Genomic DNA, 26,026 nt, shown 5'->3' on the forward strand with positions numbered 1-26,026 from the left:
TGCCCAACTGAGGAGGACCGCGGCTTTACTTTGATTATTCCTAACTTCGAAGCTCTGCTCGCCGATGGCATTGGACATCATCATCATGCACAGATAGATGCGCAACCCAATTTCGACATTTCGAAACAGCTTTTTTTTTTATAATCATTTGGCATTCAAATACATCGCGAAAATTGAAACATTTGATTTTGTGTTGAATGAGACCCAACGTTGGTTTGAGTTTCATTTTAGCATAAATTAATTAGTTTTGGTTTGACGTTAATATGGCTATAGCTTCTTATATTTTTAATTCCTGTTCTTTTCTAAATACTGTTAATTGAAATGTTTTGTTGTGGAGTGAAGAGAACTAAAATAGACTAGCGGAGCTTCCCAAATTTACCGTAAGCAGAACAATTTTCATTTGCTATTGCATTAACCTCGAAATAATTCTTAGAATGAAATTTGGAGTCCGACTTTCGGACGCAAATACAACGTTACTTATTATACAGTAACTATTATTCTATATTCTTTGCACTGTGATGTTACTGACTAGGGATGTTCATTTCGGTTATTTTTCCTAACCAACAACCGTTAACCGACAAGATAAAGACAAGTCTATTTTTCCTCTTGCTGTTTCATGTTTTCATTTCCATAAGCATTGCAAAAACCACGCATAATTGAACCAGAAAAATAATTTAACCAAATACTTTCATTACTATCTGTACACTAATGTGTCCATCTGGATAGTAACTAGAAGCCTAAAAGCAGATTATGTGGACATGCAGATATGAGCAAACCCAGCTTAGTGTGCCAGCAACATGTGAGCTGAAACATAAACCAACCTATCAGAAACAATACTAAGAATCACATTCTGAAACCAGTTTTAAAAAATACACAAGCTAAAATACACACTAACCGAAACTTTAAAGCAAAGTTATAACTCACGAAACCTACTGGAGCACAAACAACCATCACTTCCACATACTCAGAAGCACCACACGATACATCCAAAGCTTGTTTTGCCTTCTTTCTCTCTTGCTTTACAGAAGCCCATTTCCTGGGAGTGATTAGAAGGAGGGAGCTCACGCTCTAAAGAATTTTCTCTCTTTGTTGTTGTTGTTTTGTCTGCGAGTGAAGGGAAGGAATGCCCGAATTAAACACATGGAATTCGGGACGCCCAAAGAGGTACGAGGTTCAAAAGATGGCATGAACAAACAGAGTGTGTGCGTGAGAGAACGAAGTAGAGAGAAAGAAAGAGTGCAAGAGAATTAAGGGGGGAGGGAAGAGTGAGTGGAGGGGTGAGAAAAGAGAAGAGAAGAAAAGAAAAAACTTGTAACATCTTTGGAATCTATTTTTTGTTGTCTACTGGCACATTAGACTGGCAGCTGAATGTTTTCTATTCATGTTCGTATTTTCTAACAGGAATGTTGAATAAAACGCCTGAGTCCGACCTGAACAACGTGTTCTCCAGTGAGCTATTACACACACAGTGCAGCATGCAAAACACTCACACCCACCTCCCGAGGAATTAACCTGAGTGTGATTTCAAATGACAGGCCGCATTCACAACTGGATGAGCAATTACAGAAGACTGATGAAAGTGAAGAAACGCTTGGGTCAATGACATGACGACTGGGGCATAAGGACAAAAATGTCAGGGTAATACAACTCTCCTGTTATCATAATAATAATAATAATAAAAAGCCTAATCAGAATTATTTTTTAAAAAGTATTTTGATTAATAAGATGTGCACTCCCAAATATTCAAGTCGTAAGCAAAAACTTTTTTTTAAAGCATATAAAACCAACAAGAATTCCGGGAGTACATTGCTAAGAATTTGGCAAATGCTTTATTTTTTATTTATTTTTTCTCCAAATAAAACCAGGAATAGTTTTTGCACAAGTGTCAGAGAGGCTTATATAATCCATGTGAAGTGCCTGGCTGTGGTGGGAGAGTGGATAAAATGAGAGAGAAAGAGAGATGCCAAGTGCAAATGGTAAATGTGAGATTTGACTTCATGTCCTTATAAGGCCTGAATCAAAAGCCTGTTCCCTCTAAATCCATCTGCTTGGCATGACCTACAAACACAATACCAGAAGCCCAAAATGATAAAAACAGCATCATTTACAGAGCATTCTCCAGAGTAAAAAAAAGAAAGATAGAAAGAGAGAGAGAGAGAGAGAGCAAGAGAGTGGTGTGATTGTATCAAAGTGGGTGGGTGTTTAATATGCTTGACCTATAGCACTGTTTTCTGTCTTGACTTTGGGGTACAAAACAGACGGAAAGAAAACAAAAAAAATAAAATAAAATAATAGCTTGTATGTGTGGTATGCTTGTGCAAACCTCTCCGAACTGCACTCAATAACTGGGTGGACACACACACTGAAAACATGCACACACACACACACACACACACACACGCACACATTTAAGGAGTAGGGTTGGGGAAAGTTACTTTTAAAAGTAACGCAATATTGTGTTACTCTATAAAAAAAAGCAACTAATTGTAGTTACTTTTCAGGGAAAGTAATGCATTATGTAATTTGTTGTTACCTGGAGTCCATTCTTCGTACCTCACTTAATACATCAGAGTTAATCTGACAGATCCCAGATCTTTTAATTCTTATAACTCGGGCTAATTTGGTGCTTCAAACAAGAATGTGTGCATGACTGCAATAAAAGCATGAGATAATTATTCCTTCTTAAATAAATCTCTTAAATAAATATCTCAAGTAATACTGCTTGTGTCTATTATTATAGATATGCAACGTTTTAATTATTCGTTTTAAAATATTTTTTTCATTAGCGGTTGGGACATACTTTCAGTAACATCTTCATTTAAAATGATACAATCTAATCCTGTTTATGTGAAATAAGCCTGCTCCGAGCAGGTTTGAGTTAACGGACTTGTTGCTATGACAGCAGCTCTGGGCTGAGCTTCGAAGAACCTAACCATCCTGGATCATGTCAAATCACCAACAATAAAATCCAGCTAACAGAGTAATCCACATACGAAGAACAAGCCCCTGGGCTGGGCTTGCTTAAAGGGGGGGTGAAATGCTATTTCATGCATACTGAGTTTTTTACACTGTTAAAGAGTTGGATTCCCATGCTAAACATGGACAAATTTTCAAAAATTAATTTGAATGTTTGAAGGAGAATTTTTGTTCCAAAAATACTCCTTCCAGTTTGTCACAAGTTTCGGAAAGTTTTTTTCAAGTATGGGTCTGTGTGACGTTAAATGGAGCGGAATTTCCTTATATGGGTCCGAAGGGCACGTCTGCCGGAAGAGCGCGCGCTCCCGTATAGCAGAGCAGAGAGAGGCTGTGCACAGACAATCACTGATCAGAGCGAGAGCGTCGCGAAATGTCACAAAAGAAGTGTGTTTTTGGTTGCGAGTGCAAGACAAACCTGCACAGACAGGATATTGAGTGAAAATGAGAATTTCACCCCCCCTTTAACAAATAACAAAAAACCTCAAAAGTTTTATTTTTGACAACTGTGAAGTCCCTTTCACAAGAAAAATGAAATGAATAAGCCTCAGCCTGAAGGAAGTGCCTCTGCACCTCGCTCCCAATTTCTCTCAATGCAGAATAGGAGAAGTGTTAGTGAATAAATTGGAAAACAAATTAACTTGCATTACTTGTTTGAAAAAGTAAAAGTAATCTGATTATGTGCAACTTGTGTTACATGTAATGCGTTACCCCAACACTGATTAGGAGAGCATATTCAGTGACAGGAATATGTGAAATAGAGTAAAATAAAATAAAAATTAGCAAAACCGCTTTCAAAACAAAAGTTTGACAACTATATTGACATGGTAACACTGCCCAAAAACTACAGCCTGCAGATGAAGGGGATTCAGAAAACTGCCTCATCATCTTGTGAAGTTACTGGACATTTGGAAATGGTCTGTGAATTCTGATATGCATCAGGACTTGGGCTGTTTCTCTCTCCTAAAGAATTCCTGATTCTGTTTATCAATGTGTGTGTGTGTGTGTGCTTTGCAGGACAAAAGCCAGAGACTTCTGCATAAGGCACTGATGCCTCAGCAGGAGGCCATGTCCATATCCTATTATAGGTGGGAATGAGTCAGGTCAAAGTCATGTTGACATAGTTCCAGGAGGCACGGCTGACAGACTGACAGCTTTGGGGCCGCGGGTAGAAACTGAAATAATAATCGTTAACTGACTGATTGCACCGTTTATGGGAGACTGATGACTGCTCTATTTGTCATATGACCAGAGTTTGACATGATGAGACAGAGCGAGTCTTGTGTCTGTACAAAATACAACAAACATTCTAAAGAAGCACACATTCTTTTCATTCTTTACTCTCTCCATTAGAGAACAAGGACTGTCAAACGCATGCTAAATGTGTCATAAAAGTGCTCCAAACAAAACGTGTGCTATATTCCAATTCTTATAGTCATACAACATCTTTTTATGAGGAACAGATTTACATTTAAATCAATATTCAGATCTTTAATACATCAGCTGACACATATTCAGAAATAATTCAGTCTGTATCATCCAAAAATTGGACTGATCCAAGTTTTCAAGTTCTGCTCAATGATCCAACAGCTCACAGGAAGGGATGGTTTTTAGGGAAATCTGTAGGGCTGGACCAGAATATTTGATTATTCGTTCGTATTTTGTTTAGTGTTTTTTTTATTATTATTATTATCATATTGGAGTTTGACAGCCGCTGTCCTCATTCACATTCATTATATGGAAAAGACTGGTCTGAAAAATCTCCATTTGGTTTCCACGGAAGAATTCAAGTCATACGTGTTTGGAACAGGGTAAGTAAATAAGCAATAGGAAATTATTAAAATTCCATTTCAATAAATTTAGATTTCAAGCTTCCATACTTCCTTTTTTTAAATAACACATAATTGCCTACAGGTTTCTCTCTAATTAAGAGATATGAAATATATAAAAAATCTAAAAGATATGAATCACACAAGATAATTATATGCCTTTTCGCAAAAGCATTACAAGCCGTTATTCCGACAGATTAATGACGTTCCACAGTTCTAAATGACATAATGCGGTAAGGAATTCAACCAACTGAACACAGGTATTTTTTGGTTATAAATATCAAGAACCAAAACTAATGACAGGGAAGAGGACGTAGAACACTTTTAATCAGCTAGACAAGACAGACTTTGATTTAGCCACAGTGACGTCAGGCATAAAGGAAATTAATGAACTACTTTAAATGGATCGAGAGAACAGTCATAAAAAGGGATGAAGAGAAAATGATGAGTGTGTATGGGGGAGAGAAGGAGACTGATAAAGAATGAGTGCATAACAGAGGAAGAAGAATGTTGAAAATGAGACGCATCGTCATCCAGATGGTCAGACCATGAAGATACACGTGTTTATGAGTCGGTGTGTATGCAGACACAGCAAACCTCACTTAACACAAGCCAAAATCAACAACATCCCTCTTTTTTAGTCATCAGCGGGGCCAAAAAAGCCCCTCAAACTATTCACAAACCAAATGCCTCGTCATAAGGGCCTAAACCACCACATTATCAGACGGGAGAAGGTCCGCTAACTCCATGCTGCTTTATACTTTCAGAGAGAATCGGAGGGAAAAAAAAGAAAAGAGGCCGAAGACCTGCAACATGTCAGCCTGTACATTCCACTATTTTAGAATATGTATATTTTCACTGATCACAGAAAAAAAAAAATCCAGCACAGAAGGGCCAGGAGATTGCATGTATGGAAGGAGAGAAACAGAAGAAGAAAAAGACAAATTATGGGCTTTGAGGCGTACATAAGCATAAGTCACCTCACCACCAAGAACCTCAAAGCAAACCAAGTTAGAGCTTTTCTACTATACAAAGAAATATGAAGATGGTAATAATATACAGTACATCTCTGAGCATGAGAGACTATTTATTTTGCATATTTTTTAAATAAAATAAAATGCATATATATTAACAATAAGTGATTCTTTTAAATAAAATATAAAGATTAACATACATTTTAGAATGTTTAGTATTCGGTTTATCTTTCGAAATCAAGAATTATTGGTAAAACCTGATATCCAAAAGACTGGAAATATTTGAGAGGGTTGGATTATGAATATGATGATAGTTTTTCCACCATTTTTGGTTTGAGCATGAATAAGGGGTCAGAACCAAGCCGATTCATTCTAAAGCCAAGGACCACTTTTCTTCTTCTGTGTTGGTGAAACTGGAGTATGAGAGGGACAACAAGCTCTTATTTTGGTGGCGAATACAAGCATAGGTGCCTCCAGCTCTGCTTACAATTAATCATGAAGTTAATAAGCTCTTAAATCAATGTGAACATGTTTCTCTATACATGTTAACAAATGCTGAAATACTTGACAAAAGTGCTGCTGACACTCAATCAGGCGAATCAAAACAAATCGGCTTAACATTGTGTGTCTAATGAGGTTTTTAATCAAAGAGCAACTGTTGGCAGATGGAAAGTTGGACGTGAGAAACAGGCATGGAGTTATTGTCCCACTCTTGGACTGAGAGTTGATGATAGATGATGACATAACAAGGCCTGACAGCGGTGCTGGAATCCAAACGCTGAGTAAAACACCGGCCAAGTTTCAGCTCTGATTTCTTTTTTATTCACCCATTGCTTTAATTTTCCTCTTAACATGTATATTCACATTCTTTCTCGCTCGGTCTCTTTGTTGTTAGACACATAGCTACTAAAGCATGTTTCATTGAATGTTCCCATCTGTTCCGCTTACACGCTGCTTCCTGTCTCAGTGTGTCTGTACTGTACCCCCTTCCCCCTCAATCTATCCCACCAACCTCAGCACAGGATTTATGAAAGTCAGCTTCAGGATGTGCCTGCGCCGCCCTTATTTCTCCCTCTGTCACATACATCCAAACACTTTTTAACCTCTTTCTACCCATTTGATTTCTACCATTTCATCTAGTTTTGTCTGACATGTCTTTGCTGTAGAGAGACGAGCCTTTGCAAACCAGAAATAAGACAATGAAAGGCAAAACCTTCCAATGTTTTTTTTTTAATAAGAATGTAAGAATACATTAAATTAATCAAAAGTGGCAGTAAAAACACTTTGTATTCCCCCAAAATATTTATTACAAATTATCCCAGTTTCCTCAAAAATATTAAGCAGAACAACTGTTTAGAATAACAAAATAATAAATAATACAATTATTTTACAAAGAAACATTCTCAGCTGCCTAAAACTGTAAATCAGAGTAAACAAGGCAGAAAGAAGTAAAGTCTAATGTCTATATTCAGGCTTTTGGTCCTGTAGATACTCGGATTGTCTGACAGCTTTAAAATCAAATCACCTTGTCACCAATTGACAGGAAGTGGGATGGTCAGAATAAGTGCACCAACCATTCCTGTGGAAATTCAGGTCACCAGACATGGCCAAGGGCTCTGAGAGCTTGTTCTGATCCTGTGTGTTGTCAGGGTGAGCATGACATCAGTGATCACTTTTTTCATCATTTTATTCAGTGGTAGCATTAGCGGCTGCTCGCGTTTCAGTGAGATTAGAACTGCAGCAGCTGCAGTGAGTGACGCATGGCGATGGCCAGACATTAACTAAAGAACACAGCGGCTGAACTACACAGAAGAACATACACTAAATGACTAACACTAAAATAGTCAGTCAATGGCATGAGGGTCAATTTGTCCAGATGTTTTAATTAATAAAAAATTAAAAAGAATAATTAAAACAATTCATACAATGTCTTGAAAACACCTGAAGTTTTTAACTTCTGAAGGAAATTACCAAACTGCTTCACTGCTTATCAATATTTGAAAGATATTGACTGCCGGATCAGATTCATTTGCAGTTAGGGGTGGGGTGGGGGGGGGGGGGGGTTAGATAGCGTGTTTCATTGTCTCGCCACCATGCTAGTGGATCTGCCGTAGTCACAATTGTTTGTTCTTGGAGATAGCGGGTTAACGCGCTCTGATCGGTAAAGGGGCAGAGATTTCAGACCTCCGTTTTTTAAGGAGATCTGTCACAAAACTCATCATCCGCGCCAAAGTTTTTGGAGCAAATTTCAAAGCCGCACCCGCCCGCCATCCGCTGATTGTTTTGCGGTCTATGGACGACGCAATGCTTTGCTGATGCAAGCCTCAAAAAAAAAAAGCCATGCAATGCTAATGTACGAGGCATAGGCCTACGCTGAGTTTCATTTACGATGAGATGCGCTCTAGTTTACAGTGCAGTGCAAGTGAACGCGGCGCGCAGGTGCTTCCATGTCACGGTTATCATTGTCTGCTATATTTGCTTTTTATTTATTAAAATACATGCAATTGGTTGATGAAACATTTATTAAAATTAAGATAAAATTTGTACAAAAGTGGTAAATATCATGTCTGACGATTTACAAAACTTCATTAAGTGGTAAAAACCATGTCTCCCGATATATTGTGCATCTTATGATCCTATCTAAAAAAGGAAAATAATTTTTGATAAAAAATGTTTGTAAAAAATATTTTAATGACACGGTTTTGGCCGGTCTCACGGTTATATACTAACCATCACACCCCTATTTGGTGTCAAGAAGTCTCTTAAAATTTGACCAAGGCAAGTTTAGTTCTGATTTTAAAATATCATGTGTTGCGACTCCTAAAAACAACTGATATTTATGAATTAATAATGCATGGTATTTTATACTTTTTCCTTTGAAAATTTTAAATAAAGCAATGGTTGTGTACAGTTAAGGTGTAAGAAAAAATATGTAATGCAAATATTATTTTATTTGATGTTACACCACATTTTTTTGGCATCATTCAATTTAAACTTGTCTTGAAAAAGGTCAAAGATTTATTTTAACTATATGAAAACAAAACAACATGAATACAAAGAGTATATGTCAATGTACATGGTTTTTTTTTTTTTTTTTTACAATATTTTACCCCTTTTCTTTATCATGAACACTCTGAAATGCCATTGAAGTGCAAACAGACCCTTACAAATCAACCTTGAGTATTGCACTTGTCTCTCTCTCTACTACAAAGGCAGCACACAAAATCAACCTCAAATAAACAGACTCTTTTCTGCAGCTCCCATACTGTAAATTCATCACAATTATAGATAATAATCATGGAAAACCACCAATATGCTCCCATCTCAACAACAATCTTTTCTTCATCCATTCTTTAATAAGCATGTAAATGGACTGTAACCCAGTCACCCATGAAGTCAAAATACTTCTTTATGAACTGAGTACAGTTTCCAGAATAATCTCTAGGGGATCATACATGGGATAGACACAAGAAAGAGAGCAGTATCCACATGATGAGCTGTTAAAACCCAAAGTTTCTGCTGAGACAGAGGGATTCATTTAATGGGCAAAACTCATGCTGTTTTTCTCTAGTAAAAGGTCTTTTAAATAACTTTCAAGTCCTCAGTACAGAACAGGATTCTGAGTGTTACACAAGCCTCTTCCATAGCATGTCCCAGTGGGCAAAAAAAAAAGTGGACCTTGAAGCGAGCTGGAAAGGCTTCTAAAAAATGCTAAATATGCCCCTTTTCCCCTCTCCCTCCCTAAAGACTGAGTCCAGCCCAACTTAACCATCCAACCCAGAGCATTCCTGTGTTCTCTAGCCCCTTTAAAAAAGAGAGAGAGAGAGATGTCAAACGCATTAATAACACAACTTTCCACTCATCTGACCCAGACATCCCTTTTAAGGCCAAGCAGTTCAGATTTCTCTTTTCATTAAGTTCCAAAAATACCTCAAGAACACAGAGAACAAGAGAAGGGTAGAGAAATCATTGCACTGCCCAGTTTGAGCTGACATCTCATGGCTTTGATGACTGTAAAGAGAGAGAGAGAGAGAGAGAGAGAGAGAGTGAAAGAGAACAGCTAATACATACTTTTCAATACTTTTTCATTTACATAAAAGTACGTAAAGCTCAAACATAATGATAACTGCCCGGGAGTGACACTGTTGAACTTTTTATAATGCTTTGAATTCCCACGTTTTGCCATCCTGTCCACTTTATGCTGAAGAATCTTCTTTAAGCTGGTTTTAAGAGCAAACATCTTAGAGATGTACTAGTTAGACTTAGTATTCAATCAATCATAAATAAACCAATCCAGAGAAAATCATTTATTTTGACTGTGAACGAAAGAAGTTTTGTTCTATCCAGTCACACATTATTCCTCATGTTCAAATTCCATCCATTTCTCATAAATGTTTTTCAGGAAAGGGAAAACAATAGTCTGAACATCAGCACACAATGTGTGCCATTCCTAGAGCTCATTTCTATTTAGTAAAGCCACGAAATAACTTTTGTAGGATTTTCTTGGAAAACGTCCTCAATATGTTTGGTTTTGTCTACATAAAAAAAAATAAGTTGATTTTGAGATATTACACTGCTTTTTGTGAGGTTTCATATACATAATACTTTTTTGACAGAAAAAGATCTACAGAACTAATAACTCTAACTGTATTTTTTCCCCCAACACTTTACAGGTATAAAAATAAAAGCGGGGTATGTTATACCATGTATGAAGGACAAGAAGGGACATGCAATACAGAGTTTTCAGGCTTTAGGCTTGAAATCCCCTTTTAAACAGCAAAAATTCCTAACCATATGTAAGCCATTACAGAACTCAGGAAAATGTTTACAATCAAGTGTCACAGCAGAAACATGTTTTCTATCAGAGATAAGGGAAAATAGGCCACGAACCAGAGCAGACCAAACAGCCTTAGTTTAACTTTCTCAACATGTTTGCACAGTTCACAGGTCACAGCTATCCTGTCTCTAATAAAAGATAATGCGGTTCCACTGTCCCTGGATAAACCACACTAGAGGCACCTTGCATTTAGCTCTGGTGCATATGTATGTGCGAAAGTCAAAAATGAGAAAAGGCCGTGGTTCCTCAAAATAAATCGTTCAAACTATGGTTTCACAGTATGACGCTGAATCATGACTAGGAAATGGATGCAGCTGAAATAGTTCTCTATCTTTTACCCCTAAGCAGTAAAATGCCAATTAAATGCTAACATGTTCCCATTAGCTTGATATGTGGTGTCCCTCTGGGCAACGTTTTAGGCCCTTTCATTTTTAAACAGATTATTGGTTTGCAAGTAGTTGATTACAGAAATAAGCTTGCGGCTGTTGAGAATGTGTGTAGGATGGAAAACACTTAGATCGCACATGCAGTGCAAAAGCGAAGTAGCAGAATAACTTTAAAATCAGTCTTTTCTGCCATTACTGTAGTCCTATAGAGAAAAACACATTTATTTTAATAACTGCCATAAAATATAAATGGTTACCAAGAGTGTGCCACTGGTGTACTGAAATTTCAGCCACTAAAACAGAAAAAGGTGGACATTTTTAACCAATAGAAAGTTTTTCTATCTGATCGGATACTGACAAAAAAGCAACATTCGTGTTAATTGACCCTGGTTTAATAACATTGCTCCATCTCACTTATAACACCTCAAACTATATCCCAAATGGTGAACTTGGAGTGAACTTGAGGTCTGAGGTCAAAATGGCCAAGAACCAATACTAACCTAGACGACTAACAGTGTGGACTTTGGAGGCACATGTTGCTATCCTCTATAGAGCATGAACACATAATGATGATGGCAGATGCCCAAGATAAAGCAAAATCTGATTCTCCTAAATTATCCTTGCTGCATTACTCACCGATTGCAGTAAACAAAAGTATTACGAAAGCAACAGCTCACTCTCCAAAAAATCTTTAAACTGTCAGATGTCTGACAGATGGGTCCATTCAGTATTTATTCAATAACACCGACTCTGAACTTTCTAGTACTGCGTGGCTAAAACGTCAGTTAAAACTAGAGTTTGTGCATCTGTGAGAAAGAGCGCGGAGGGAAGAAGGGCACATCCTATTTCCCTGCCCATGCCTGAACCTCTCATCTAGACTGGAAATCAGGTCAGTGATGGACCCGAGAATCTCTGGTTGTGTTTCCATGTGGAGGGTAAAAACAGGCAGCGTAGTGCAGAATTAAAAAACCAACAGCCATGTAAATTAGACCTAAAACCAGGTGATTTATGGGGCTAGGTGATGTTTCTATAAAAGTAATTAATATAATACATAAAAATATATTATCTAAATATTTCTCAGTTTTGTTCTGCCTTTCATGCATTTATTCAAGCATTTGCTATGCAATTATTCAAAAAAGTGATTTTATCTTAAATCAGATGAGTCATCATCTTGACCAAACAGCTATAATCAATTAGATCAAACATTATTTAGTTAATAATAATAATAATTATAATTATTATTACTTAAAATAGTTAAGAAATTTGTTTTCACTAAATTGAGGAAAAAATGTATTATATAATTTTAATTGTATACATCAATATAAGAATACATGGTGATAAAGAACTATTTAATACTACTTTAATATTCAGAGAAGTTAATATTTTTGAGTGACGACACGAATTACAAATTGTTTGACATTACCTTCCTTAATTCAAACCCATTAGGTTTCTTTTTTAATGTCCATAAAAAAAAATATATTTTAATCACTAATTTAAAGTATATTGTAACACAAATCCATGCAGTACATTGTGAATACCCTGTATCTCATCCAGTTCTAGTGATTCATACACTTGAGGTGGAAAAAACTCTGTAAGAGGCCTATTAGCCTCTGTAGTACACTAGACTTTACAACACAGGAGAAGGAAATCAGGAGAGTGCTTGAGAGTCATCAGACAGATCCCTAATGGAATTCCCCGTCTCCACCCAACACAAACACGCACAGAAGCTAATGAACTCAGATATAACAATTTGGTTCAGCAGCGGCAGAGTGCTGCAGCTGTGTCCGGCATGCCATTTCCGGATACAGAGAGAACATGTGGGATGCTGTGCGTGCATCACTCCGGTTCCACTGAGCTATTTCAGGAGACCTTAGAGATATTTCAAACTCCCTCTCACCCTCGCGCCTATACTCCTCAACAGCAGCGTGGATACTGTCACACATGAGAGGGAGAAAAAAAACAGGGTCAAAGATCAGTAAGGAATCATTTGCTGACTGACAAGCATTTGAGATGCACGTTGATACCAGGTGTGAACAGCGATCTGTCTCGGTTGACCCCTTGCAATCTGGTGACCGACACGGATCCTAATACCAGGTGCAAAAATACCATATAAATACACACCTGCTCCTTAACACACACTAAATCTTCTGTGTTCTGTACACATGCTCAAATGTAAACACGGGCGTGTTTGTTCACAGGCGAGAGAGCAAAAGGGTGGGGCGTTAAATAGATGACTTTGAGTGCTTAGAACAGGAGAATCTGATGAGTTCTTCACACAAGTATTTTTCATGATGCAAAACATCACAGAAGGAGCAGGTCTGAGCAGATCCCAGCACATCAGCAATCCCAGATGCAGTGAAGTACTTGAGATATCAGTTCTGGCTTTGTGCCACTTTATTACTTAACTGCAGTGAGGCTGGCTAGGAGTTTATGTAAATGTATGTCTGAGGGGAACTTACTGTCTTTAGAAAAGTTTAGATGGTATTATTTCTTCTCATCTTGCCTCCGTATAATGCATATTAAAGTTCATAAGTGCAGCGCTGCTTTGTTGACACCGGAAACCAAGGAAACACTTTAAGTGCCACCTGCTGGCAGAGAGTGAATCTGCATCTCATTCAGATCGCCTGCTGTTTCTGTTTTTGTTATGTTGGTTTCACAAAACTAAGGTCAAACTATTCTGTTTTTACTTTAAATTTTGAAATTATACCATCTAATTTAGATTAAAAACTTATCATCTTGCATGTATGCATCATCTTTGTTTGAATCATGATTAAAATGCAGTAGTTGCCTCTTATTTGAAATGGAAAGAGCATTTAATTTATAATTTGTCTTAAATCACATTTTGTAAAAAAAAAAAAAAAAAAAAAAACAATTTAATCGAATTGTGAGTTGAGTGAATCATTACATCCCTAATAACAGCAAATAAAATATACACAAAAGTGCATCAGGTCAATGAACATCCATTTAAAACAAATATATATATATATATATATATATATATATATATATATGGCCAATGTTTGTCTGAATCACAATACGCTACACAAATAACAACTCCAACTAGACATCAACTATTGTATATCAACTAGACATGTAGGAACAATATTGAGCATTGCATTTTTCCCCATTCAAAACTATACGAGTAAAATGTCTTGGGTATTTTATAGTCTTTGATACGTATAAGTATACTCCATTTGATAACATGCATAACATGTAGGCGGTCGATACAGGCACTCTTTGAAGGGTTCATCTTAGTCGACTTTGTACTTGTTTAAACAAATCCTACAGACCCTGTTTGGGTGATCCAAATGAAGTTTACAGCTGGTATTAATACACCTCTATCAAATGGACAGATAAGGTGTGGTCACATTAGTGAACTTTTGGCTAAAATGTTCAGGTCTAGTGTCAATTGTCAATAGTAAAGTGATTTATGAAGAACAGCAGAAGTCCAGTGTGACCAACCTGAATCTCAAAATCTGAGTGGACAAATATTTCAGCTCCCACACTAAATTCCAGATTGCTTGGATCCCTTTGAAATGAGTAGATGATGCCTGCAAAAATGTATTTGATTTGATCACATATATTTTCAAATAGATCACAAAATATTCTTGGCCCATTTTTTTCTGAATTTAGCACACTTATGATCAGATGGCTTTCCAGGTCAGAATCTGGAAATTTTAAGAACATATTTTGTAAAATGTCTATCCATGGAGTCCAGTGGAGTTGTTTTGTATGGACAAGAACAGTACCTTCAAAATACCTTTCTTTGCATTATACAGGTCTGAAATTATATAAGGAAGAACAAATGACAGATTTTTTATAATCCCATTAAAACAGGAGTAAACAGTCATAAAGCAGGGACACACCAAGCTGATGGTTGGCTAGTCTGTTTGGTGTGTTCCACTCGTCGGCTTTCATCGGGCTCACATCGGCGGCGGTTTAACCCGATTCAACATGTGTGGGAGGAGCTGCTGTAATCTTCTTCTTGTGTTCACACTTTAACAACTCCTCCTCAAACTATATGTCTGTCAGCAAGCTCTCACACTTTCTGACATCGTAAAACTGAAGAGACACTCAGCTGTGCACCAGATCTGGGCATCTTTACATATGAACACAGCACTATATGTCTGAGTTCACAGGAACACAAAGAATTACTGTAAGATTTTAATAATTTTTTTCAAAATTGTGTTAAAACAACTGGTTGTTAATGTCAAGATCAGTGCTGGGAATAAGTTTGCTGAGTGCCAAAAGCTTATCTGCCAATGACGTTTACAACGACCTTACCACTTGACATGCAAGAAATACATCTATGTGGCAAAACCCACTACAAATTTCACTTCCTTTTGCATTTAAGGAGAAGTGTCAAATCTCAGCTTATTTCTCACAGAGAAAGAAGAACAATGATGTCATGTAAAGTACCAAACTGTCCCATGATGTTACTGTAAAACTCAAATTTTGCAACAGAATGAAGACTTACTGAAAATGTGGTTTCAGAATCTGTCGGTTCATTTGAGTGAGAAAGAAAGAAAAAGAGAGAAGATTAAGAGAGCGAACACCAGGAGTGAACCGCAATATTCCATTTAGACCTCAAACTAGTCATTTAGCCTCTCCATAATCCTCGGGTCTGGTGCTAAGTCTGGTAATTACTCTTATTGGACACCGATAACTATCACAAGCGTTTTGCTGCATGCTTCCTCCAAGTGGAAAAGTAATCAGCAGACTGGCAAAACCAGAAGCAGGGCCTGCTCATAAAGAAAAGTGGAGAGAGCGAGGGCAGGAATTACAGTGCACCGCCAGTCATCGCTTGATCGTTGTGCAAACTGTCTTCTAACATTCTCTTGAATGGGAACTGCCCCTGCTTTCATTCCCACCCATCCTGTTTCAGCTGACAAAGTTCACATGTACTGTTGTAACCTACAATAAAAGCTCATCAGAAATCCACCTTTGCCCGTCTAGGGTGAGAGAAATGAAAAGGTATAGCAGGTCATAAAACACATGAGAGACAGAGAGAGAGATAAGCTACAATAATAAAAAAAACAGACAAAGAACAACACAAGAGTGTCTGCTGGTTTTTGGCAGAAAGCAAATACATCCGGCTTTAGAATGCAGTCCAGATCTCCAGCTGAATATATTCTTGAAAAGTGTCCCTCTCTCTCTGCTAGTTTTGCATCAGGAACTAGATTTTACAAGTGACAACCAAACTAGCTATACAGGGACGGTCATATTTTCTTTGACCCTATGAAGTTTTGTTGATGTTTTTGAGGATGATGGGAAATCATCTATATAATAATCATATATATATATATATATATATACACATGCAACTATATATATATATATATATATATATATATGTAATACAACTACTTTAAGGTAAGTTTACACAACAAAGTTTTCAGCCAAAAATGGGAAAATATTTTATGCGTTTGGACTGTTCATTTACACTACAACAGCATATTGGGGACTGAAAACACGTTTTTTTTTTTTAAAATGCAGGTTTTTGAAAACGGCACTGTTATCATTCCCATGTAAACACCCAATACGGGAATCTTTGAAAATGATGACATCATGCACGTGCATATTAAGTGTTAGTATTTAGACATGCGCAGTACTTGTCGATTTTAAAAGCAATCGTGAAAACAAAAATACTCAACAATAGTGGAGTTAGTACATGGTTCTGTTGTTGCTGCTCAAGAGTTTGCTAACGCTTCTTCAGCAAAGTGTGGATTTACTTCAAAAATACAGGAACTGTTTACTAACAAGGTGATAGCGCCAACTACTGGCCTGGAATTCTTATTTTTTTTTTGCTTTTGGCCATTTTCGCGAATGTGTATACGTGAATCATTTTGAAAACTTTTTTAAAACGCAAGGGAAAACTTTTCAGTTTTTGACTACATCGTTGACTAAATTGCATTTTCATGAGCTTTAACTCCAGACATCACAGATTCTCCCCTTGGTTTAAAACAATCTCGTTGACTACTATTCAAAACCAACACCAATTCTGTCTCTCTGTCTTATCTAATCAGTCACTGGATGCAACTCAAATTAATGCACTGACGCACAGAAACTGCTTTATCAAAGCAACTCACACGAAAGTGCAAATATTTAATACTGACTCCATGAAATTCCTGCATCAACACAAAGACAGGGCTAGAGCAAGATGCAAGGAATATAATAAACCATCACGTGACAGTAAACTGTTAAGCAGAGTGGGTTAGTTTACGGTTCATATTAAAACACACACAGAAAGTGTTCTGGAGTCTTACTGGAAATCTGTCAATGCTCTGCATTTGAGTCTGGAACAGGTCATGACAGGTCCTCTCTGTACTCATCTTCCCTCTCTCTCTTGCTTTATGGGCCCCACCTGCCTAATGTAATGGAGCTTGTATGGGGGTTGCTGTTCTCTCTGTTCATAGTGTTTCATATTCCTGTCAGCTCCCCAACCATCACCACTGCTGCTAACCTGACAAATGAAAACTGATATGTTTTTATGGTAGCAATGTTCTTTTCCATGAATGAATCAGGGGTTTTATTGATTTATTTCATTTGCTGAAGTCTCCCTTTTTCTTTTTTAAGCTTACAACTCCTTTCCTGCCTAATGGTAATACAAACTATAGTGCAAACAAATAGCATCTGAGTATGGGCTATGAACACACCCCTTTTTAACCCTAACCCATACTATATAATTACTACTAAATATAATTGCCCCTTTAAGCAGTAAGGTCTTTTTTTTTTTGCCAAGTAAAGTATTTTTGTTTCACATATTATCCAGTCATTCTACTACTTTCTGCCTATTATGCTGGCCTAGCTGAGAAGCAGGGACTCACTTCTCGCCACCTACTGGCGGAATGATGCAACCTGCACAAAGAGTCACTGAACAAATCAGAACAAACCTTAGGTGAAAAATTCAAAACATTTGAATCACTGAGATTGAACAAATGTGCTTGTATGTGTGTGTGTGTATTCTCGATTGGGACATGAACATACACAATTATGCACAGACTGCCAAAACACATGAGGAATGCATCAGTCTTCCTGACCTCGACTCGACATCCCATGCAGTGTTCTCTTACAGCACGCAGGTCAAAAATAAACACCAGATTTTTAAGCCAAGGCAAAAACAGGACTTTCCATTTCTAATATTAACATAAATATGAGCCATGCAAGGTTTAAAGACATCAAACGCGTTTAATTGTGTCTGTCGCCGTGTGTGAAAGCACCTCACTCCTCTAATAGCAGCTGTCAACATTAATAGCCACGGCTGGAAATACATATTCTATTCGCGTGGGGGCCGACAGTAGTGCAGGTCGGGACACACACTGCGTCAAAAAAAGCTACACGTTACGATACAGAAATCAAAATCTAACACGGGATATCTGAAAGGCGAACATGAGCTTCGTAACAGAAGCCCTTAACACTTGCTTGTTTTCTTGCTTGATTGCTTATTCGGCAGAAACGTGCAGGGGAGGGGGACATTTTCAAGGTTAAGCACAAAAAACTGCTTTCTGTAAGAATGAAACTACTTATACTGGCTTGTAACCAAGCCAAATTCCCTCAAAGTCTGCTGTATTGTTCTCAGAGAAAGCGACTTTTCCTGTTTGAAAACACAATATTCTTGGGTTACGTTACGTCTGGTGTACGTGGCCAATCGGTTTGACATGTCGATGCTCGCGCGCAACAAATAAAGTGCAACTCGAGTTTAAATGCTGTAAACGTATTTCGCAACATAGTGTGATGATGCTGACGTAAAACGTCTCAATCCGAATACAGGGGCAATCTCTGGCTCAGCCCCCTAAAAAATTAGAACATACCCGACCATGTTTGAGTCAAGTTACCTCTCTCAGCCGTTTGGAAAGTCCCGTTGAAGTTTTCTTCCACATCCCTACGAACGCTATCATTCTTACATCTGCCACAAAATATAGCTTGACTGAAATCCCCGCAGTCCTGTTTATCGAGCTGCTCCTCTGCAGCGAACAGGAGGGGGAGGAGGGTGCCAAAGTTGCCGCAGTTTGGAGTTGTGTCTAGGGGCAAGAAACCACCATTCAGCTCCCCTCTCACTAAACTAATCCCGCTTCGGTTTTCTCTTACCTTGAACAACGGAAGAAGAACGGTGACGATTTTTCGTTGGTAGCGCTCTGGAAGGGCAAACGTGTTTGACTTTTTGAGGATGAACAGAGCAGCTCTCAGCTTCCTCCTCGCTAGTTCCTTCTCTCACCCCGTCCCTTGCGCCGCAAGATCAAACCATCACATTCCTTCCTCGAGAAACAAACAATGAAAAAGGTGGGTTTTCCTTTGCCAAGAAAGACCCACCCCTAGAACGATTTCTCCGCCTGTGACCGCAGAAAGAACGCCCTGCACGGCAACACGGTCCCGCCCCGATGAGCGAAAGAACGACGGGACAGACGTGCGCTGAGCTCTAGAGGAAGCTTGAAGAATAACGGGAAACCCAATTCACAAGTAGCCTATAGCAAGACTCTTTTTTTTTAGCTCAACAATTAGTAAAGGTGTTAAAACATAAAAAATAAAAACGTAAAGAAATCGAATACAATTTATATTGGTAGTAAAAATGAGTATAACAAAATTATGTAGAATTTATGTGACGTCACTGCAAAGGTGATCAATAATCCCCTGTCAGGCAATAACATAGGCATTAATAACAACAACAATAATAATAATAATTTTAAAAAAGTTTCTTTATTAGTTCATATGATTCTAAATTATTTTAAAAAAAAAATCACTAAAAATGATAAATTATGATTACATAAAAATAATCTCCTCAGATAAAGGAGGAGAGCTGGAGCATGGGGCCAGTGACCCCACTCTGTAAATACCTATGTTAGTACAGAAACGACAAGAAGTGACCTCTTTTGTGCTTTTGATGGCAGAGATGACTGCCGTCTATGGATGACGGTGTAGGAACAAAGTAATTCCAACTAAGTAAAGGTCCAAACCCTGATTGGTGAGGCCTGTTGGATGGCCAGTGGGAAGTTGATAAGTGATGATAAGACCTTCCTACTCCAGCTACAACCGTGACCATGTGTGGGGATTGTCCTGTCCCGCCAGGTGGCATTGTGTCTTCTCTGTTGGAGACCTGTCTCAGACAGGATCATTTCTGTACGGCTGCAAGAAATGCATGTGAAGCTGACCTTTGTTCAGGTCTATGCACCAACAGAAGATGCCTCCAATGCAGATAAGGAGTCTTTCTATTATGACTTGCTATTGAGCTCAACCGTATCAGGACATAGATAGTAGCAGGACAATATTGCAATCCAGAATGGCTTCGATTTATTGGCCTCCCAACATGACCTGGGTTCCCATTTCATTTTCAATCACTATAGCGCCATTTTGGAGAATATCTGCTGCGGCACACGCTCTTCTGTGTCAGCCACGCTGCACGGATGCACTGTTTTTGTTCAAATCAAATTGAAATACACATAGAAAATGTATCCTTGTACGGCTGACTCAGAATAGTGTACGCAGTTTGCGTTCAGCGGATGCTCTCAAAAATGGCGCTATGGTGATGCAGAGAGACACAGAGGAGAAAAATTGTTGAATAAAGTCATTATTTTTGTTTTCTTTACATACGAAAAATATTCTCATTGCTTCATTACATTACGGTTGAACTGCTGATGGCAGATGGACTATTCTAACGATGTCTTTAATATTTTTTCGGGACCTTGACAGTGTATTTTACTTGTCAGTCAATGGAACAGTCAGAAGCCTCCCGGTTTTCATCCAAAATATCTTAAATTGTGTTCCGAAGATGAACAAAGGTTTGGAAGGACACGGGGGTAAGTGATTAATGACAACATTTTCATTTTGGGGAGGAGTATCTGTAACTTTTCTTCATATATTCTATATGATCTGTTTTGTATTGTATGAAAACGTATATGTAGATTTTGTATGTATATGTATTTATGTATTATTTGTTGTGCTTGCTAAGCAAAGAAAATGTATTTGTAAGGAAACATTAAAGGGCTAAAATTAAAATATTTCCATTAACAATAGAATGACATGATATTACTGTAGATGTCTCACTTTGCGAAAGTAGTGGTCAGAAATAGTTCAATTGCTGCTGAAAAAAACAAACTACAGATTACTTTCTTTGGGTGTCAAAAGCAGGATATGAACCAGGATCTGATTGCTGGTTTACAGCCTCAGCCCGCAAGCTACAACCAAATCAAGATAACCCTTATAATTTTAACACCAACGCTGTTTTAGGTTGCATTCTTTTTACTCTTCATTAGAGTAATTTCAAAGCAATGCATTGCAGTTTCTCATTAGAAAATAAACTTTTTTGGCAGATGTTGAGATGAGAGGACTGACAGTGTTATTTTCAACGGTAACATTTATATCCTCTCCAAATGCAAACAGTCCTTTTTTGCTCCAAAAAGAACGGAAAACATTTTCAACAATTCTGAGAGCAACATGTTAGTGTGGTGGCCAAGTTTAATCTGAGTTCTGCAATTTACCAATTAAGTACTCCATGAACCAGGCACATTTAGTATTATTATAACATTAAAAGTATATATAAAAAAGTAAAAGCTGCCCACCATGGTAAGGCACACAACTTCAGCATGTAGTCCATCCACAACCAGACTGTAAGCTGTCATTGTTGGAACTTATAAGTCTATGTACTGTAGCATATATGGATTGACAAACAGAATAATAGGTTTTGTTTCTTTATTTTTGTTTCATTGAAATAAGATGAGAGTCACTCCAGTTATGTAAAATGTTTATGTATCAAGTCAGAAATCATCAATGAACCATGGCTCACTTAATTACAGTTCAAGCGTCATATAAATACTCTGTTCAGGGCAGTTAAAATTACTCTTTCTCCAGTGTCAGTAATCCTGAATAAGCACATGGCAGGAATAAAACTCTAAAAACAGCCAGTGGCCTCAGAGTGGCTGAAGTGTAACTATAGTTACACCGAATTTGATTCGACTGTTTTAGGAATATTATGCTGTATTTTATTAGCCTCTACGTATATGTCAAATAACAGCCTTTTTATATCTATATTGTATTTAATTATATCTCTAACTGTCTTTACCTCATATTGCAAGTTAAGCATATAGGATACAACAATACTCAGTGGTGACTATTTCAGAATGGTTTGAACTAAGTTTGAAATAAATGACTAGCAAAATATGTAATTATGAAGATAATATAGCAGTATTTTCTATTGTTTTTTTCATCTGCACATCTGAACACCTTTATTTTAAGTTTGAATGTCAAGGAATAAAGCACAAGTGGCTTTCAGATCTCTCACTCCTACACAAACTGTCATCGGTTAAATCAAAACAAAGTCCTTCACTCTTTAATTACTTTTGTGCAAGGCCACTGCATGTCACAGCAGGAAAAGCTGTAGGTGGGGAGAACATCACAAGCTCACACTGTTTAGTGAAATAGTAAGCTAAATATATGGGAAAATATGCTCTTATATAACATTCTAGACACTTATTCATATGACCAACCCAGTTATTTAGATTATTGCCTTGCACAGAAGAATATACACAGTTAGTATATTTTATGCTTCGCTTGCAAGGTGGAATTACTATATAAATAAAATTAGAGATGTATGGAGATCACAAACAAAATATCTTTTTATTCAGGTTTCTTTTTTCAGTGCATTCATTTGTATCCAAAAAAAATCTGTTCAATCATTCTGTTGTTAAATCATTTAAAAGAACAGCCTCAGCCATGTGAAGTACATGCTACAAAAGCATGGCATGCTGGGACATGCCCAGGTATCAGTGTGTCACAACACGACAGAGAAGTTTTGAGTATTCTCTCTCTCTCTCCCTCTCTCTCTGTCTCTTTACTTAGGAACTTATCCAAATTGTCTTATCTTTAGTGCAGGGTTGTGAATAATCCAAAATACCTGAAAACTCTAAGATGCCTCTAGGCGTATTAACACTCTCAGCCAATTAGAATTTAGAGTTAGAACATACATAAGATGCCTCGTCATGTCTTTCTTTATTGTCAAAGGCGCAGTTCCAAGACATAAGCAAAACATGTTGTTATGTCATCTAACTGTGTGGGGTTGTACAGTATGCAGTAAAAGGTGTTTCAGCTTCTTTTGGTATGTGGCTCAGTCTATCCTTTGGGCTGCAGAATTTGAATTTGAGCAACAACAACAACAACAACAACAAAAAAAACACTAATGCCTTCTGTGAAGCTGCTCATAGCTGAAATGAACTTGTTTCATAATTGGTCAACTTTGCAACATTAACATTGAACTAAACTGTTAGTTTGACATAAATAAATGTGACTTGCCATTTTAGACAAACTATTGCTTGTTACTTCTGTGGACAAAAATGGTTCTATACAAAACCACAGTAATAAAGTTTATGTACTTCAGAGCAACACGCAGCACTGGTTTCATTCCAGAATGAATCAGTGTTTTTGAGTCAATCGGCTCAGTGAATGATTCAGTGACTCACTCGTAAAGACAGTCACCAGCTTCTGGTATAACAGTGTAACCTTCAATTGGACCATATCAGCAGAGTTGAAACGGTGGCAGACAGATGTGTGTTATGATTATGAACTTCATAGGAAACAATGTCATTTAGAGAACTTTGCATGCATGCAGGCCTACATTTATTAAATAGAACACAAATCTTTCATTTGTTTGGAATGCCATAAAACTACACCTAAGACACCCTTTCGTTATTCTGATTCTGTGCCACCCAAGTGTAAAGTTCTTAACATTAAAAAAAATATATATATATCAGAGACTCTCAAAACCACAGTCAGAACGTGGAGTTTGGAGTGTGTTTTTACTGTGCCCTGTGGTTTGTTCCGCTCCATCAGTATGTTTCTCATCTCTGTTGCAGGCAGTGCTACCCATTATAACAGCAGTTTGGTTGAAGACTATCGTTAACCTTAATCCAGGATTTAGCCTTCGGCTCCATCAGCTGTGTGTTTGTTGCTAAAGTTAATATATATTAAAACGTAAGTAGCATTGCATGAGGCAACTCACTTTAACCATAAACTTTTTCCACCCCTCTTTTTCATTTTATTTATGAGCTTCTTTAACAAAGGAAAGTTTTTGCGAATTGTTTTGTTTTCTTAGTCTTTTGTATGTCTCTTCATCTTCCACATGTTGTTTATTCTGGACTGATCTCTGTCCCATGACAGACGAGCACTGTGAGAGGGATTGTTGTGCCTGAAGGGGGAGTAGCTGCTGTATCTGATTTTCTGCTGTATAGCCATAGCTAAACTTTTTATTCTAATATTTTCCATAGTGTGACGTAGTCGTGGTGTGTTCTTGCTTGGTTTAATTGCTCTCCACTTGTAGTATGAAATCATTTTTTAAAAAGTCGAATATTTTTAACTGATGTTGTGGTCTCACCCTAGATAGAGTCCTATAATTGGAAAGATTTAGCTTTTGGGGTTTTATAATTTTTGAGGCTCTTAAAAATATATTGATCATACTAATTGAAAAATTATAACAACTTATAGGCTACTAATGGCCTTCTACAGTTCTAAGGGGAAAGAAGAAAATCAGTGCAGAAATAAATGCATGAGACAATATTCTTGATTCCATGGTGCCTCCATGTGGCCACTATGAGATCTATAAATTGGAACAGACACAATCATCATTCAGGGTTTTGTGAAATAAATCATGACAGTCAAAATCAGACATACTTCCTAAATTTAAAATAGCTTTAGAAAATTTTATAAAAACAGATGGTGTCAGCCACATGCCAAAAGTATTTTTTTAAACACTTGTGTATTGATAGCAAGTTTGTTTGATGTAAGATTGATGGTTTCACTCACATTTGTGGAAATATATTGTGCTTTTATGCATATAATATGTATATATTATAATTTATTTAGTTCAGTAAACCTATTTATCTTTAATATTCTAACATTTAACAAATTACCTTTGTCAAATGCATTATAGTTTTTTTTGTGTGTGTGTGTGTGTTTTTCATATAGTTTTTCTCAGTCTCTTTCCCAAAAGCATTATCAGCCAGCTCAGTGGTCACAATTTCCGTTAAACTCTGGCTGCGTACGAAAGCTCTAAAATGCTGCCTTCGGAGTCAGCATTCCATGGCAGGATGGCATAAAGGCACATCCGAATCCAAATTATGCTTTACTTCCTCTCTCTGGAGGTACCTTCTTCTGATCGAATTCTGAATGCAGCATATATGTATTCTTCGCTGCCTTTAAAAACCCACAATCCTGTGTGTTCCATTCTGTGACAATTGAGCAAAACAATAAAGATGGCGTTTGAAAGTTGCATTTGGTGGTCAGTTTGTATGTAAATCAGAGGCTGACAATAGTGAAGTACAGTATTTCTATTTTTTAAAACCTTTCATTTAAAGCATAATACAGTAATACAGATGCTGGTCATATAATTAGAATATCATCAAAAAGTTGATTTATTTCACTAATTCATGAAACTTGTACATTATATTCATTCATTACACACAGACTGATACATTTCAAATGTTTATTCAAATTCAGTATCTCAGAAAATTAGAATATAACTTAAGACCAATACAAAGAAAGGATTTTTAGAAAACTTGGCCAACTAAAAAGTATTGAAATGAAAAGTATGAGCATGTACAGAACTCAATACTTAGTTGGGTCTCATTTTGCCTGAATTACTTATTACTTAAAAAAAAATACTTATTACTTAAAAAGTATGACATTAAGCTTTGGAATTTAGTGAAGTAAAGTTAAGTATTTTTAAAAGTTTTCCAAAGAAAAACACTCTAATAAACTACAAAGTTTACTTGAATAAAGTAAAAATACTTCACTACTGTCCACCTCTGGTGTAAATGTATATATCTGACTAACATTTTGCAGATTTGATGTTATTTCTAGCGAGAAATCAATATTATAGTAATTAAATATTTGTTTAGTCATCACTAAAACTCATTCTATTTTGTTGTAGATCAATAAACCGTTACGCTGCCACAGAAGCATGTCCGAAATCAGTTTCATAAGGTGCCTTTGTGCAAAAGCTGCCTGCAAAGTCATTGTCTCATATATGGCAGTGAGGCAGCAAGT

At 37.2% G+C, this 26,026-nt stretch overlaps 1 protein-coding gene across 2 annotated transcripts in view; it reads right to left on the bottom strand.

Annotated features, from left to right (window-relative positions):
* Positions 1 to 19,375, bottom strand: part of LOC128031765 (leucine zipper protein 1) — a 43,705-nt gene extending 24,330 nt beyond the window's left edge. Inside the window, exon 1 of one of the 2 annotated variants that reach the window (XM_052620155.1) lies at positions 19,088 to 19,375. The gene's annotated coding sequence lies outside the window, so the exon portion shown is untranslated. Of the gene's footprint in view, positions 1 to 18,834; positions 19,014 to 19,087 lie in introns of those variants that run through there. The other variant, XM_052620156.1, reaches the window with a different exon arrangement.
* Positions 19,376 to 26,026: the final 6,651 nt, after the last annotated feature.

The sequence above is a fragment of the Carassius gibelio genome, chromosome A17, assembly GCF_023724105.1.
Source record: "Carassius gibelio isolate Cgi1373 ecotype wild population from Czech Republic chromosome A17, carGib1.2-hapl.c, whole genome shotgun sequence".
NCBI lineage: Eukaryota > Metazoa > Chordata > Actinopteri > Cypriniformes > Cyprinidae > Carassius > Carassius gibelio.